The sequence below is a fragment of the Capsicum annuum genome, chromosome 7 (assembly GCF_002878395.1).
Source record: "Capsicum annuum cultivar UCD-10X-F1 chromosome 7, UCD10Xv1.1, whole genome shotgun sequence".
NCBI classification, from domain to species: Eukaryota; Viridiplantae; Streptophyta; class Magnoliopsida; order Solanales; family Solanaceae; genus Capsicum; species Capsicum annuum.
In genome coordinates this window covers 196,630,314-196,649,038 of record NC_061117.1, presented here as the reverse complement: position 1 = coordinate 196,649,038, position 18,725 = coordinate 196,630,314, and the positions used below count along the sequence as shown (strand labels likewise).

The window sequence follows — 18,725 nt, the reverse complement described above, 5'->3', positions numbered from 1 at the left end:
AATCATTGGCAACTTTACAAGACCAAAATATCCCCCTTCCCTCCCCCTCCCCCCAGTTAAGGAAAAAATTCACAGAGAAGGAGAGTATGACACATCCACTAGGGAAGGGAAAGAAAATCTTTCAAGAGATCATAATACCTCAGTTATCAATGATGAATTACATCATATGGAACACTACAGGATCCAATAATGTTGAATACAAAAGGCATTGTAAAGTCATGGTTGATCTTCATAATCTCACTATTCTAGACCTTCTTGAAACTAGGATGAGTGATCAATAATAATATTATTGAGGACCTTGGTTTTACTAAGAAGATCCAGTACCCTATTGTAAAAAGCACTGAACGTCTTGTTATCATGTGGAATGAAGATAATATAAACATTAATGACATCAATATCGCCTCTGAAGGCATTCATATTGTTTTCCAGGTTAGTAGTCCCCCGTCTTCCTAGTTTCTTAGTGCCATTTATGCTAGTAACTTCTTTGAGGAGAGAAAAAACCTATGGAATCAGCTTATGACCCTTGTTGACTCTATAAGGGACTCTCCTCATAATGCCTGGCTGGTGGGGGTGATTTCAATAAGAATCTCAAGTCCTTTGAGAAGTTTTGAAGAAATAACATTAACCATAACAGAGATACCCTATTTTTGGGATTGCATTAACTATACTGGAGTTATTGACTTGGGGTTTATGGGCAGTAAATTTACCTGGTCTAATAAAAGATGCAAGAATAGAAGAGCCCTTATAATGGAAAGACTTGATTGACATCTTGCTAATAACACCTTGATAATTTTTTTTCAGAAGCCTCTATTACCCACCTCCCTAGAACTCAGCCTTATTAAGCACCACATGATCTCCATCAAACCCTTTAGAATAAAAATATCTGGTGCTCCCATCCCACATTTCCTGGCATGGTTAGGACTTGTTTTGAATTTTCTACTGGTCTTACTCAAGACATTTACAACTTTGAAGCTAACATTACTTCCTGGAATAAAGAAGTCTTCGGCAACATCTTTCAAAATAAGAAAGAAATCTTAGCCAAAGTTGAGGGCATTCAAAGATCTGTTGACTACCCCTATAGTTCCTTCCGGCAGAATCTTGAAACCAATTTTACTAAAGACTATAGTGATATCCTCAAATAGGAGTAGGAATTCTAAAGCTTAAATCCATGATCAACTATCTCTCTGAAGGGGATAGCAACACTAAGTTCTTCTGCACTTTTTACTATTAACAGGGGAAGAAAGAACAAAATCAATTCCCTAAAGCATGACCTAGGGAACTGGGTCTACACACAAAGGGATATCTCAACTTCCATATTGAACTTCTTCCATAGCCTCTTATTTACTGATCACCCCCTCCTCTTTCCACTGCCAAAAAAAACCTTCAAGGATGTATTTGCTCCTCTGATCATCCCAGCCTTGAGGCTATTCCTGAACAAGATGAGATTATAAGAGCTTTTTTTTCTTTTAAACTAACCAAGGCCCCTGGGCCTGATAGCATTCACCCCCCTCATTTACTAAAAATTTTGGGATATTATAGGGCCCTCTGTCATTAAGTTTTGTAAGGACACCTTTACTACTTGCATTATGGAGAAAAATTTTAATTCTACCTATCAATGCCTGGTTCCTAAATGTACTAATGCCATCCATATTAGAAACTTCAGACCTATTGGCCTTTGCAACACTCAATATAAAATCATCATCAAGATCTTTGCCCATAAAATAAAATTCCATCTTTCTAACATCATCAGCCACAATCAATCTAGCTTCATTTCCAATAGGAGGACTTTTGACAATGCCATAATTTTCCAGGAGTACATCTCCCACTTTTCCAAAATGAGAGGTAAAAAGCCAACATAATCCTTAAAGTTGACCTAGAGAAAGTTTTTGACATGATTGAATGGTCTTTTACTAGGCAAGCCTTCCACTTCTTCAACTTCTCCCCTAAACTAGAAAATCTCATCATGTCCTGCATTTCTCTTTCTACCATATCCATTTTCATAAATGGAGTAAAACTAAATTGTTCAGACCCACTAGAGGCATTAGACAAGGGGACCCCATCTTTCCTTATATTTTAATGATGTGCATAGAACTTTTGTCTAGAAGAATTGACCATGAGGTTGACATTCTCGATTAGGAGAGTATTTCTATTAGCACCAATGAACCCAAAATCTCTCACCTCTTTTTTGTTGATGACCTCATCCTTTTTGCTAGAGATGATAACAAAATCTGTCGTATCATCATGAATGTGGACACCTAATTTTGGCTCGTCTTTTTCCTTTAGTTACTTTTTACATGCTTCACAGACCTGAATAATTTTTCAAAATAAATTTATATTTTAATTTCAATGAATTCTTTTAATAAAATAAAAAAAGAATTTATTGAATTTTTTTTCTATCACGTTTTGAATATTATTAAAATTTGATAATAACATAAAAATACTTTTGATACTTGGATTCACATCTTTCTACTATTACTATATTTTTACTAAAAGATATTAAATTTAGATATTTATATTAAAATAAAATTTTCATACCTATACATAATAGAAACTTAATTAGGACAAAGAAGCATTTTAAGATTAATAAATAAAAAAGAAAATGAGAATTTTAGGTTAATTTAATTCACATTTGGCGGCATAATGATTTTATCAATTTCAGCCAAAAAAGGCCACCACCAAAAGCACAAATCTATCTTAACCATATAAATTATTTTGATCTAAGGGTCATTGAATTTTCAGCTTTTATATATATATATATATATATATATCCATATATAAATATATATATTTAAAACAAATTAATCATTCTTTTATTATATACATCCTTCTAAATCTGAACCGTCCGATCAAACAATCAGACGGTCCAGGTTATGGTCAAAATTACAAGTACTAAACATCTTTGAAATTCAGAGACAACAATTTCTCTTTCTCCATATCCCCATCGTTAAATCACATCATCTTCCCAAAATACACAGCAACCAACGACCCTCTTCTCCTTTTCTCCTTCACCTCTCTTCCACCTTCACCAAATTGAAAAAAGCTTAAACCCTAGCCTCCATAGTCGCGTCAGCTCTGCCACCGCAGAGCCCCAGCGATATTCCCATCTATATGTATATATATTTATATATAAATGTATATATATAACAAATTAATCATTCTTTTATTAAATACATCTTTCTAAATCTGAACCGTCCAATTAAATGATTAGATGGTCCAGATCATGGTCAATATTACAAGTACTAAACATCTTTGAACTTTTCAAAAATCAGAGATAGAAATTTCTCTTTCTCCATAACCCCACCATTTAATCACATCATCTTCCCAAATTACACAGCAACTAACGACCCTCGTCCCCTCTTCACCTTCACCTCTCTTCCACCTTCACGAAATCAGAAAAAGCTTAAAACCTACCTCCATAGTCGTGTAAGCTCTGTCACCACAGAGCCCCTACGAGATTCCCCTCTATATGTATGTATGTATATATATATATATATGTATATATATATATATATGTATAACATATTAATCATTCTTTAATTAAATCCATCCTACTAAATCTGAACCGTTCGATCAGATGGTCCAGATCATGGTCAACATTATAAGTACTAAACATCTTTGAACTTCCAAAAAATCAGAGACGTCAATTTTTCTTTCTCCATAGCCCCGCCATTCAATCACATCATTTTCCCAAAATACACAGCAACCAATGACCTTCTTCCCTCCTTCTCCTTCACCTCTCTTCCACCTTCACCAAATCAGAAAAAGCTTAAATTGTAGCCTCCATAACCGCGTTAGCTCTGCCACCGCAGAGCCCCTGCGAGATTCCCCTCTATATATATGTATGTATATATATAACAAATTAATCATTCTTTTATTAAATACATCCTTCTAAATCTAAATCGTCCGATCAAGCGATCAGATGGCCCATATCATGGTCAACATTACAAGTATCAAACATCTTTGAACTTCCCAAAAATCAGAGACAGTAATTTATCTTTCTCCATAGCCCCATCGTTCAATCACATCATATTCCCAAAATACACAACAACCAATAACCCTCTTCCTCTCTTCTCCTTTACCTCTCTTCAACCTTCACCAAATTGGATAAAGCTTAAACCCTAGCCTCCATAGCCGCATCAGATTTGCCACCGCAGAGCCCTGGCGAGATTCCCTATATATTTTATAACTAATTAATCATTCTTTTATTAAATACATCCTTCTAAATCTGAACTATCCGATCAAACGATCAGATGATCCATATCATGGTCAACATTACAAGTACTAAGCATCTTTGAAGTTCCCAAAAATCAGAGATAGCAATTTCTCTTTCTCCATAGCCCTATCATTCAATCGCATCATCATCCCAAAATACACAACAACCAATGACCCTCTTCCCCTCTTCTTCCTCACCTCTCTTCCACCTTCACCAAATCGAGAAAAGCTTAAACCTTAGCCTCCATAGCCGCGTCAGCTCTATCACCGCAGAGCCCCTGCAAGATTCCCTTACCTTTTAAACCATTTCAACCTGTAAATCCCTTTTAAATTAGAAAATCAATGAAAAAATTATTTTAAATCTGTCATTAAATCCCAAGAATCATCCAAATTTGAGAAGGGATTAGTTTCTTTTAATTTTTGAATTCTGATTTCCCTCTTTTTTATTTGACCGATGGATTTTTTTTTTTAATTTTTATTTCAAATTCGGACTTTCAAGGACGGATTTTTCTATAAATACCCATGAGTTAATCTATTTTAAAACAAGTTTTTGAGGTGGGGAGACTGAAACATGAGTGAACACTTTTACAAGCAAGAGTTACATGGTTCATTACTAGTTTTTCTCTTCTCTTTTATTGATCTTACTTGGGTCTGAGTTTGAATTTGTGGAGTAACTCAAAATTCATGGCCGGAATCTAGATATCGGAGCCCTTGGTTGCTGCCAACACAAGGTGAGATTTCTTCTTGTCCTTATTTGTATTTTTTTCCTCTGTGTCGGGAATGGATGTGTAAATGAATTCCAACTCCATTTTGATTTTGTTGTTGTTTTATATTAGTAGCATATCTTTGTCTTGATTGTCTACTATTCTTGATATGTGGATGTATAGAGAACTAGTTATGTGGTAAATTTGAAACTCTATTTTCCTAGTGATCTTAAAATCAGAATCTTGGTTGTTTGTGTTTTCATTCTCCTTCGAATTTGGGACAAAAGTTCATTGAAGTCGTTAGAATGGGAGAAATCTTGGAAGATGGGATCAAGTCAGGGAGAAGAGAAGACTACACAGCCTTGCAATCTGCAATTAAAGCGATTCAATACGGTTCTATCAACGGGAGCCAAAAGAAGAAGAAAGATGTATCTGCTGCCGTGATTGACAAGGATATAAGCCAAGTCAGACTCATTTCTACTGAAATCAACTACGTCAACCCATTTATCCTTACCAATACGGTGAAACTTTCCAAATGCTTTACTATCCTCCACCAACTAGTTATCCTGTCTACAATACCCAGGCAAATTATTATCAACACCGAGTGCCTACTTTCCAAATCCCACATCCATATTAGTCTATCTAAGATTTGAACTACCAAAATCGTCCACATGCTACACCCAGGGCCCGTCCAAATTGTAAAACCAAAACCATTCACAATTATACCAAAATAGCTTAACTATATGCTCAATTGTTTGAAAGGTTGAAAACAACAGACTTGATAAAACCCATTGAAGGAAAGATCTCAAATCCTATTCCAAAATAGTTGGTGGTTTCAAGCGTAATGCATATCATTATGGAGTTGTTGGACATGACACTGAGGATTTTTATGGTCTTAAAACAAGATTGAAGCCTTAATCAAAGAAGGAGTAATTCAACTTGCTGGACCTTCGCCTAATGTGAGCAACAACCCTTTACCAAACCACAGGAATATCAATGTGAACATGATAACTATCAATGAAGATTGGGATTTGAAAGGGCCCATTGTACCAATTGAAAAGATTGGAAAATATGCACCAAGGATGACCGTCCTAGAACTAGCACCAACGGATGAAATTACTACTAATGGCAAGAAACTGACTATTTGGAATGCTGAATCAGAAGAGGCTTTGAAGAATTAGAATCGTACTCCATGTCTGGGGTCTTGGTAGATTGAACATGTAGTCGCACTTTTGAAATAGCTCAATTTTAAAAATTAAGGCTTGATCGTGCCTAATACTTTATGTTGTTTGGCCTCATCTTTGAAAGCTTAATTACAAAATCTATGAATGCATTTTCTATTTTCCTTTAACTTTATAGTACATATTACTTTTTACTTTAATTTATTTTATTTTTATATAAATTTTAAAATATGCATTGTGACATATTGAAACAAATGAACAAAGTTTGGTACCAAGCAAGACTCTGAAAGAAGTGAAGCTTATGAAGAATTCAAACAACCTACAAAGGAACATGACAAACATGGGAGTACTCGAGCATGAAAAATACTCATTCAAGGGAAGTCAAGACACTACATAAAGGAAGACTTTCGATAGGTTTTACGTAATATAGCTTTCACTTTTCATGTAAGTTACAAACCATGTTTTGACCTGATTCCCTTGGTAGGATACATAGGCAGCCCACATAGGATTCGATCTCAATATAGCAGAAATTCAAAAAATTCTTATTTGTAATAGGAGAACTACGCCTGACCTGATTTCCGCGGTGGGATACGTAGGCCACCCATGTATGGTTCAGTCACACTAGTGTAGAAATTAGAAATTCTTACCCATGTAATTTTGAACTACACATGGTCTGATTCCCTAGGTGGGATATGTAGGAACCCATAGATGGTTCGGCCCCTTTATACAAAAAAATAGATCATTTTTATGTATCTTGAACTACGTTCTGACCTGATTCTCTCGACGAGATATGTAGGCAACCTATATAAGATTTGGTTTCATCACAGCAAAACTTACACATTTTCTGCACCGTAAAAATTAGGGCAGATTTGTAAGAGATACCAACGAGAATGATTGGACATTGTCAAGATGCATTTGACTTAGGCTACCAGACAAAGAGTAAAAGGATGAAGGGCATTCATTTGTTTCAAAGGTGTCACAGTCTAAAATTGACAAAAGTTTTGAAAACTACACATATCTTATAAATATATATATATATATATATATATATATCCTTTAAATATTTTTCTCACAACTTTCACTATTTTTTCATTTGCCAAGTCCAAATGCAGATCACAAGGTCTAAACAGACAAGATGAATGGAGAGTCAACAAAGCCAAGCTTCGAGTCAACACGAATCAACATCCCCTCCCAACTAAAAATTTTTATTCTAGTGTAGGGACAGCAAATATACAACATGACAAGGCTAAGTTAATGTCAAGGCTACCAATCATGGACAAAAACTTCATTTGGCCCCTATGAAGAATTTCTCATCAAGGATAAATGTCGAAGATCAGAGGGCGACACTTAACCAATCAATATTGCCATCTACAGACGAGCGACTCCACTTATTTTGTTCTTTACTCTACTATTTTCTTTTATAATTCACTTTATCCACTTAATAATTTTGCCTTGAATTTTTGCAGGAACCAACATCAGGCCTTCGAAGACAGGTAGTTATATCATTTGGCCATATGACTCTTTCATCATAAGTCGCACGACTTTATTTGTCATTTGTCATCTACTTTACTCCAACTTCATAACTTTATTCAATAACTTTACTCTAAAGTTTCTTTTCAGGATTTATAACAATCAACACTAGTCTCTAAAGAGAACCGGAGACTCATTCATCGTGATGTCCCCAAAGACAACAGGACGATTTCACAATAATCGACATCGTGTCCTCAAAGACAATCAGAGACGCCATCATCATCAAGTCTTCAAAGACAACTAGAGACGTTATGCATCATTAACTCTGCGAAGACAACTAGACACATCATCGAGTCCCTGAAGAAAAACAACGGCCTCGCTCAATATTAAAGTTTTCGAAGACATCCGGAAACTTCATTACATTATTTGCATTAGCCAAGCGGCGCACTCTTACTTTACTCTCTACTTTACCTACTTTAATGACTTTACCTTAAATCTTATAGACATCATCAAGTCTTCAAAAACAACTAGAGACATCAAGAGTCATGCACTCTCTGAAGACAACCAGAGACAACAATCATCATTGAGTCCCAAAGAAAAGTGAAGGCTTCATTCAACATTATAGTTTTCGAAGACAATCAGATACTTCATTACAACACCTGCATTGGTCGAGTGGCTATACCTTAACCTTACTTTTCTTTTTCTTATATATTTCATATTTTTTATTCAATTGGTGATTTTACCATGAATTTTATTCTTGATAGGAAATACATTTAGCGACAACAAGACATATATCACAACGTGGAACTATATCTTAGCAGCAAATTGAAGCAAGCTAGCGAAATGTCAAGCATCCCTAGCAATGTCAATGATTCCAGCGAAGAAACTCAACTTGACTCTATTTTTCTGCTTTTATAACTCTTAGCGTAATCGCTCACTACCATCTTAATCCGACATTGGGGCAGTTTTTGAAAGTCTTTGATCTTTTCCTTTTGAAATCCTCAACAGATATTATTGTCTAACGTCCTCTCATTCCCAGCTATCTCAAAGAAACTAATTCAAGGATATAAACACAGCAATATTCACTCCATTCATGCTAAAATCTTCGCAATCACCTTCGAAAGAATTTAGTGTTACCTTAATTCTACACTTGAGAAAATTTTGAGGTTGATCAAAATTCGCAATGATTTGAACTACAAATTACCTGATTTCTTGTGAAACCCGAGATATGTAGGAAGCTCAGAAACCGAAGCTCGGTCATAATCTTTTAAACTTACTAATAAGAGAAAATCGGAGGAGAAGCAGGGAGCTCTCCGTCAACATGCCTGCTTTATCAGTTGTTTCCTCCATGATTTTATTATATTATCTCTAATTAATTATTATAAGTTATTTATGTATTGGAAAAATAATTATACTTAATAAAAAAAGTAAAATAGATATTTATGACATGTCTGCTTCAACTGCTTCACCCATAATTTGACTATATCACCCATAGTTAATTACTATAAGTCATCTAAATACTAAATAATTAATATTAAAATATTATTATAAAGTCATTTAAGTATTAAAAAATAAATAATATTTAATATTAAATTTACTTGACGTTTTATATGAGGCCCATTTGATTTTTTTCCACAAGTATTTTTGTATAGTAATTTTGTTATATCACTTCTAATTAGTTATTATAAGTCGTCTAAAATATTTTTGTTGTTGCAATCGTGATTTTACTATGTCACTCCTAATTAATTATTATGATCATTTAAGCATTGTGTCACTTAATTGAGACTTGAGTAATTATTTTCTTTAAAGGAAAAAAAGAAAAACAAAATATTTTTGAAATGAATAAATAAATAAAGGAAAAATAGCTCCGTGGATCCTTGTACTTGGTCTGTTTTGTAAAGTGGATATTTCTACTTATACATTTGTCATCTAAACCCTTGAACCTATTTAAAACCAATTTTTAAAATCCTTATTTGGTTATGTGTATTAACTTGATGATTTGGCAAAACGCGTGTAACATGCACTTTTTTTGGGTGCATGATTAAATTAAAAAATATTTATAATATTTAAAAAAATAGTAAATTAAAAAAAAAACTAAAATCTCTCTCCCCCCCCCCCACACCACCACCCCATGTCTCACCACGCCGTCCACCCCTACCCCCACCCCCACATCATCCACCACCTTCTCCCATCCCCCACGTCGTCTACCACCTTCCTCCATCCCCCCACGCCATCCACTACCCTCCCCATCCCCCCACACTATCCACCACCCTCAACCGGACCCCCCACGCCATCCACCTACATCAGCCAAAACAACCCCCCTCCCCACCACCATTTTAATTATTATGATAATTAATATATTATTACAATTAAGTTATATTAATTATTCTTTTAAATTTTTAAATAATAATAAAGATGAATTTTATTTTAAAAATAAATTTTTAATTTATTATTTTGTTATTTATTTAATTGGTATAGATGAATTTTGTTAAATAATGGTGGAGATGAATTTTTTTTTTGTTAAAGTTTTTGATTATATGATATATAGTGAAATTTTGGGTTAAAATTCCATCTTCGTTGTTGAAATTTTTTATTTTGTAATGTAAATTACGATATTTTTTATTTTGAATTGTAATTTTTAATTTATTATTTTATTTTTGCTTATTTTTTATTTAATATTATTAATTAATAATTTTAAAAATTAATTAATGAAGATATTATGACATGGCATGATTTATACGACGTGGATATAACATGGAGCAGACGTGGAGCTTTTTAAAGGAGAGTGAGACACACACATGGTCTAAAGGGTTTAAAATATTGAATTTTGATGGGTTGAAGGTTCCGGTGACAAAGGGCTAAGTAGAAGTATCTACTTTATCAACCACACCAGGTACAAGGGCCCACCGAACTATTTTGTCATAAATAAATTTTATCACTTTTAATTAGTTATTATAAGTCATTTAAGATATGTTTGCTTCGTTGTTTCAATGATGATTTTACTATGTCACTCCTAATTAATTCTTTTGACCATGTAAGCATTGTGTCACTTAAATTGAGACTTAAGTAATTATTTTCTTTAAAAAGAAAAAGAAAAACAAATCTTTTTAAAATAAATAAATATTATAATTTAATTACCATTATAATATTAATTTAATATAAATATTGGATCCGTACATTATACGGGCTACTCGTAACTAATATATATATATATATTAATCATTCTTTTATTATATACATCTTTCTAAATCTGAACCATGATCAAACAATCAGACTATCCAGATCATGGTCAACATTATAAGTACTAAACATCTTTGGACTTCCTAAGAGGTCGTTTGGCTATAGATATAATTTACTTTTTTTGGGAAAAAAATTTCACTTTATAGAATTCATGGTGTTTAGTCATAGATATTCCAAAAACATTTCAATATTTTTGTTAAAAAAAATGAAAACAACTTTTTGTTGTTTTTACTTTTTTTCAACTCCAATTTCAAGGTTTTTTTTATTGGCTATAACCTCAATTTTTTTAATATTACACAAAAAGTCCTTAAATGATTTAGATGAGTTTTGAAGCAAATTCGGAAAGAAAGAGATATTTTATGAACAATAAATCAAGTTCGGACACATTTTTTAAAGATATTTCTTCTCGGTAAAAGATATTTTGAATAATAAATAAAGTTTTTTAAGCTAAAAGAGCGATATATTTTTATTATTTGTAAATATATTTTTATTTTTAAGCTCAGAACCTTTTTCATCATTGATGTAAAAAAAATTTCATTCATGATTATAATCCGTAGATAAATTAATTAGGCAATTTTAATAATTTTTAAAAATTTGAGATATTAAATTAAATTTAAAAAACACTTTTGAAAAGTTACAAAAACACAATTTTTATGGCCAAACCCAAAATCAGAGAAAGCAATTTCTCTTTCTCCAAAGCCCCATCGTTCAATCACATCATCTTCCCAAAATACACAGCAACCAACTACCCTCTTCCCCTCTTCTCCTTCACCTCTCTTCCACCTTCACCAGATCGGAAAAAGCTTAAACCCTAGCCTCCATAGCCGCTTCAGCTCTGCCACCGCAGAGCCCCTGCGAGATTCCCTTACCTTTTCAGCCATTCCAACCCATGAATCCCTTCAAAATAAAAAAATCAGTCCCAAATCAGTGATACAACAAAAAAATGGTTTTGAATCCGTCATTATAGCCCGAGAATCGTCCAAATTCGAGAAGTGATTTGTCCCTTTCAATTTTTAAATTCTAGTTTCATCCTTTTCTGATTTGCCTGTTGGATTCTTGAATTTTTTTGTTTCAGATCCGGAATTTCAAGTCCAGATTTGCCTACAAATACCCACGAGTTTATCTATTTCAAAATTAAGTTTTTGAGGTGGGGGAGACCGAAAAACGAGTGAACACTTTTACAAGCAAGAGTTACATGGTTCATTACTAGTTTTTTTTCTTCTCTTTTATTGATCTCACTTGGGTCTGAGTTTGAATTTGGGGAGTAACTCGAATTCGTGGCCGAAATCTTGACATCGGAGCCCTTGGTTTCTGCCCAACACAAGGTGAGATTTCTTCTTGTCTTTATTTGTATTTTTTCCCTCTTTGTCGGGAATGGATGTTTAAGTGAATTCCAACTCCGTTTTGATTTCGTTGTTGTTTTATATTAGCAGCATATCTTTGTCTTGATTGTCTACTATTCTTGATATGTGGATGTATAGAGAACAAGTTATGTGGTACATTTGAAACTCTATTTTCCTAGTGATCCTAAAATCAAAATCTTGATCGCTCTGTGTTTACATGCTCCTTCGAATTTGGAATGAATAATGTTTTGCAAGAAACTTGTTAGTTTTGACCGTAATGTGGTTCGATTTAAAATTAGCAGTTTGTTTTCCCCTCTTATTTGTTTGATATTCAGGTGCAAATATGAGTATTCTTTAATGAAACAATGGCTTGAAAATGTCACGACATGGCATAACATGAACATGCTGCTAATTAATCTGACTTGTATTTTTAATACCCCTCTGCTATCTCGTCTTCCTCTATCTAAAGTATGAACCTGTACGTGTGGTTGTTTTATGCATTTTCTTTTAAGCTAAAGATTCTTTTAAAAGAACTAAATAAAGACGACGTCAAGTTTTGTTTAAAAAGCACGTTGGAAGCTTGATTAAGGTGATCCCGTAATGAAACCAATAGCTTCAACTCTTTTTGTTCTTTGGAAGATTCTTTTAAAAGAACTAAATAAAGACGACGTCAAGTTTTGTTTAAAAAGCACGTTGGAAGCTTGATTAAGGTGATCCCGTTATGAAACCAATAGCTTCAACTCTTTTTGTTCTTTGGATGTTAAAGAACATATAATGTGTGTTTTCTTTGGAAAGCGAAGTCATATGGAGCATGGAGGTGTCTTTAAATTCTATAACTTGACTCGTGGTCAATCTGGAAATATACGTGATTTGTGATTCTTTTACTTGAACAAATGACCACCTTCTTATAGTTTGTCTTACCCTCAATTTTACTGCTTGAATTTTTGATAGTTAAATGGACGTAAACGATTTATTGCGTGAAAAGATCTCGATATCTGGACAACTAACTTTGATTTGAAGAACATGGTGACTTTGTTTCTATGTATTTAAATTTTTATTGCATCTCAGAGTACTAAATTACTTTTAGGACTGTAATATTCTTCGCACTATTATTTTCTTTTCTTTACACTTAACATCACGCTAAAACTTGAAGCTTCTTACAAATCTTTTATCTTTCCTTTCTCTGATTTTACATGTACATCCGTTGTCACTTTCGTTGGGTATGGTAGAGAGGCTTGAGAAGGTGGACAATCCTTCAGTGAAGACCTAACGAGAGGCTGAATTCAAACACACCCAAAATCCACAAGAATCGTACGAACATCTATGGAGCGTAGCGAGTGAGGTCTTTCCCAAAACAAATAGTGGGATTTCCTCAACCTTCGGGAGCATACTTGGAGTTTGAGAACAAATTCCACCTCTGTCCCAATCAGAGTAATGCTCATGTCCGGCAGTACAAAGTGTTCACGTGCCTCTCCTTCTTTCAAGAATTTCATATCTTTGTATTGACATATATGCATGTACTCGTACATCTTAAGCTAACATTCAGGTAGTACGCATTGTTTTCTTTGTTAACATTTGTTTGTGCGTGAATTCTAAATAAGAATCAAGTAGGATGGCTTGTTATTTATTCCTCTATACCCTCTAGAAATATATTGATTTGAAGGGGGCTAGAATACCACCCGTTAGTCTCTTTCAAATTCTCATGAAGCAACTTTTTTATTACAATAAGATGTAAACAAAATCATTTCCCATAGATCGCTCCAAATAAATTAAAGATTTCTTGAAATATCGTCATTAACAATTTTAAATCAGGAATTTCGATTCTCAATAGATTTGTGAGCACACTCGTTTAGAGGAAAAAGGACATGGGCTGATCATTTTAAAAAAAAAAATGGCTCACATTTAAAAAGGTGGACAAGTTGTAGCTAATCGACTAAATTAATTTCCTTTTTTAGTCATTTGGCCCAATTGGGCACATGCAGTCTCTATGCTCTATTGATACACTTTTATATTACATTGATACATTTTCTAAAAAAGAGAAAGAAAATTCTATGTAAGTACGTGCAGTCCCTATACCCAATTGGTACACTTTTATATTATATTGATACACTTGCAGTGTTCATATACTCAATTGATACTCTCTTATACTAGATTGGTACATTTTTAGAATGCATGTAGAAACTATATATAGTCGTATAAAATATGTATTTAAATAATAATTGTAGTTAAAAATTGTATAGAATGTGTATAAAAATACTATAATTATTATATAGAATATGTATATATATATATATATAAAAACTGCATCATTATTATATATAAATATATATCTTTAACAATTGTATTATATTAAAAGTATATGGTATTGTATTTTATTGTATAAATAAGTAAAACTAAACAAAACAAATAGTATGTTATTTTAATAATGTTGGTGAATGCAAAATAATCTGGAAAAAAAATCAATTACTCAATTGTTTAAAAAGAATAAAAATTCGGTTCTAAGATAATGATTTTTTCATTAATGCTCTGGAACATGTGCTTTATGAGGGACATAATTGTTAGATCTGTCAAAAAAATCATGCTACTCGAAAGTTGAGAGACTCTGTATATTTTCTAAGTGTTGAACAATGTATTTCTATGCACTTGGTCTTCTTGTTATCTGCAATAGTTGCTCTTTAAAACTCCTGATGATAATGCTTCGATAATTGTGTTTGCAGTATTACAAGTACGTTCTTGAAACTCCATACGCTTTTACTAGATCGCACAACCTAGCAAAGGCAACGGCTAAAGGAAACACTGTCCTTAGTGATTATTTATCGAGTTTTTAAATTTAGGTGCTAATTTTATAAAATTATTTATTTTAGATATTATTTTTGTCCTTTCCCCAAGTTTAAACCCGTCCAATTGCTCCAGGCCCAAAAGTTTAAACCAATAATAGAGGGGCGCCTATTTTTTTTTTTTTTTTTTTAAAAGAACAAATCTTTATCAACCAAAAGCATCCTCACTTTATCTATTTTAACATCTGTTTTTTAGATGATTCAATTTCAGATTTTTAACAGGTTTCAAAACTCAAGGTATATATGTGTTCCTATGCCACTATATACTAGGTATATTTTATTACAATTATTATTATTATTTTATTCTTTTTGTTACTATTAATTTCACTACTATATTATTATCGTTATTCACACGTAATTTCAACTTCATTACATATGTATACAGTTTATTATTACTTTATTTCGAGTGTTAGTTCAAACCTATTGGAAATCTCCAATTGAATAAATCTTTACATCTTTTTTCATACACCCCTAAATATACATATACTAATGTTTATTTCATAGTAAATAAATTCTCACGTATTTTAAAGTCTAAATAACATAAATCTCAATCTTTTGAAACATAATTACCTTCTCTCGATTTTTTCTAATTAAAATTTCTCTCTCTCGATTTTTATACATAAGTTGCTCCGTATAATAATGTTATGTATATTGATTAAATATGCCAACCTTTAAAAAGGAACAAAATACATCTCTATCTCTATTTCTATTATATTAAAAGTGTGAAGGGTCTTATAAATCACGTTTGAACATTTTGCCCTTCATTAAAAGTCTCCCCTTTAGACAATTTCGTCTTTTTACCTTTTTTAATTATTTAATAATATAAAATATTGACCATATTACAAAACAAAAATTAAAACCTTTCCTCACAAAAAAAACTAACAATTCCTAACTAAAAGAGGACAACCCAAAAAAACTAAATAAAATATTCAAAGGAAAAAAAAAAAAAAAAAAACAACTTCTCCAACGTGAAACCAAAAAAATTAAAAGAAAAAATTTCCTTCACCTATCAAAAGTCAATAACTACCAAAGGTTTAATTTTGGCAAAAAACCTAATTTTGGCATAATGAAAAGTTGTTTTTTGGGGATAAAATATTCAAAAGCGAAAAAAAAAAAAAAAAACTTCTCCATCGTGAAACCAAAAAAGTTAAAAGAAAAAATTTTCTTCTCCTATCGAAAGTCAATAACTACCAAAGGTTTAATTTTGGCAAAAGATCTAATTTTGGCATAAGGAAGAAGTTTTTTGGGAAATTATAACGAATTAGTATAAACTTTTCTTATTTGAAATAGCACAATTAATACGTGTACATATTAATTTGAGCATCTAAATATGTTTTACATTAAACTTGAATTTCCTCTTTACCATCTAAACTGTATTTTTGGTAGATTAGTGTATTATTTTCAGCACTTTGATACTCCTTTACAACAAGAGCATGAAGAAGAATTGATATGCAAAAATTTTTACTGCATACATTAAATGTATGTATATATATATATGAGCTTTTTGTGATCTTATTGTAGAATTTTGCGTAGGAATTGAAGCATGCAATATGGAGTTTTTTTCGTATGTAGGAGGAAAACAGGTTTCATTATAGAATTTTCTACCAATCTTGACACCGTCTATGATTAAAGAGATAAATTTATTTGTGATTTGAGGTAAGTTTTTAAAAATTTTAATAAATTTTTGATGTTTACAATTTTGATAGTATCTATGATTAAAGAAATAAATTTGTTTGTGATTTGAGGTAAGTTATCTATATTTTTAGTATGAACTTGAAGTTTACAACAAATAAATCATTATGTATTCTTGATAGATAATTGCTTACTGCGAAATTCTTTTGTGAAATCTTGATATATTTTATGAATAAAGAGACAAATTTTGTTTGTGATCTGAGGTACGTTTTTAATTTTTAATAGGGTAAATTTATTTATGATTTGAGATAAATTTTCTACAATTTGATATGTTGTTGAAATTTATAATAATAAATTATTATCTATTCTTCAAAGACAATTTCTATTGATATCTCTCAAATAGATTTGTACTTCAACTTTATATGTAAATCAACTTAGCTCGATAATATTAATTTTGTAATACATTACAATTTCTAAAACTTTTCAAAAAACTTAGCTTTAGAAAGGAGAAAAATAAAAGGACGTTTGGGGATAGCTTTATGACGTTATCATTTAGATAGACTGTTTTTTTTTTTTTAAATGTTAATCATTCAGGCTTTAATTATTATATTTGTTTTTTTTGGATAGATGTTTTCTAGAGGAGAAAAAGTTTTTAAACTAAATTTTTTGTAGATCTAATTTTTTTATGTTTTAAAATTTGTGAAGATATATTGATAGAGTATTTGATGAACGTCTTAATATAAATCATTCATATTTTAATTATTATGTTTATTTTAATTTTTTTTATAAAGAAAAAGATTTCTGATTAGATTTATGTGGATTTGAATCTTAATGGTTAGCTTTAGAAAGGAGAAAAGTGAGAGGATGAATTTGAGGTTAACTTTATGACATTAAATTTTAGGTAGATTGATTTTTTTTTGTTTTTAGCTCTAGAAAGGAGAAAAATGAAAAGACATTTGAGGTTAGATCTTTTTTTTTTCTTTCAATGTTCAATTAATTGTAACTCAAATTTGATTATGTCTTTTTCTAATAATTCGGACTTCTAACTAATTAATATGCTTTTTTATTTATGTTATAAGAATATATGATGGTCATGAAGAAGTTGTTAGAGAAGGAGAAAGGCTTAGAGACTATAGTTGCAGAAAGGATAACAAGAAATTGAAGATTTATATTTTTTTAATGTGAAGGTATGCATTCGAAGTATTTGTTGAAGGTTTTCTTAATCATTCAACTTTTAATTATTAATTTATTTCTTTTTTAGATAGCGATTTTCTAGAGGAGAAAAAGATTTTTAGATTAGATTTTTGTATATCTGAATTTTTTATTTTGTTAAGGTAGAAAGTCTTAATCTCAATAATTCATATTTTAATTTTATATTTATGTGTTTTTTTGGATAGAGATATTGAAAGTAATATGAGTATCTTTTGTTTTCTTTTAGCTTGATGAAATACATAACACATATATTAAATCATTCTCCACATTAGCTAGAAAAAAATACTGTATAATTAACTAAATAACTCATATTTTTTATCTTTTCAAATTCAAAAAATATTCAATTTACTTTGAATACAAATATTGCATTAATATATTAATATTTATCTATTCATTTAAATGAATGTTATATTTATCTAATTAATTGACATTACACATAATGCATTCTTATAAGTATATATTTATGCACTTTTTTTATAAACGTAAAAACTACATGCAACGCACGTATTCTAATCTAGTATTCCTTAATTATGGGACACAATTAATGTAATTTTTTAAGATTAGATTACTGAGTCCCTTTAATTTCATAACAGCTACCCAAATTCAAAATTTGAAACACAATTCAACTTGTAAGATCAAGAAAGCACATAAAAAGAGATAAAATTCAGTTATCCAACAACTATCTCAAATTCAAAATTTGAAACACAAATTCAACTAGTAAGATCAAGAAACACATATAAAGGGACAAAATTCAGCTATCCAAATTCAACTATCTCAAATTCAAAATTTAAAACACAAATTCAACTAGTAAGATCAAGAAAACACATAAAAGGGGACAAAATTCAGGTTAACAAAATTCAACTTAACAAAATTCAGCTATCCAAATTCAACTAT

General features: G+C 31.4%; 1 long non-coding RNA gene across 1 annotated transcript; it reads left to right on the top strand.

Annotated features, from left to right (window-relative positions):
* The first annotated feature begins 11,442 nt into the window (after positions 1–11,442).
* LOC107878281 lies at positions 11,443–13,785 on the top strand. The gene is made up of 2 exons (XR_001676801.2): positions 11,443–12,132; positions 13,380–13,785. It is a non-coding gene; the product is annotated as an uncharacterized LOC107878281 (long non-coding RNA).
* Positions 13,786–18,725: the final 4,940 nt, after the last annotated feature.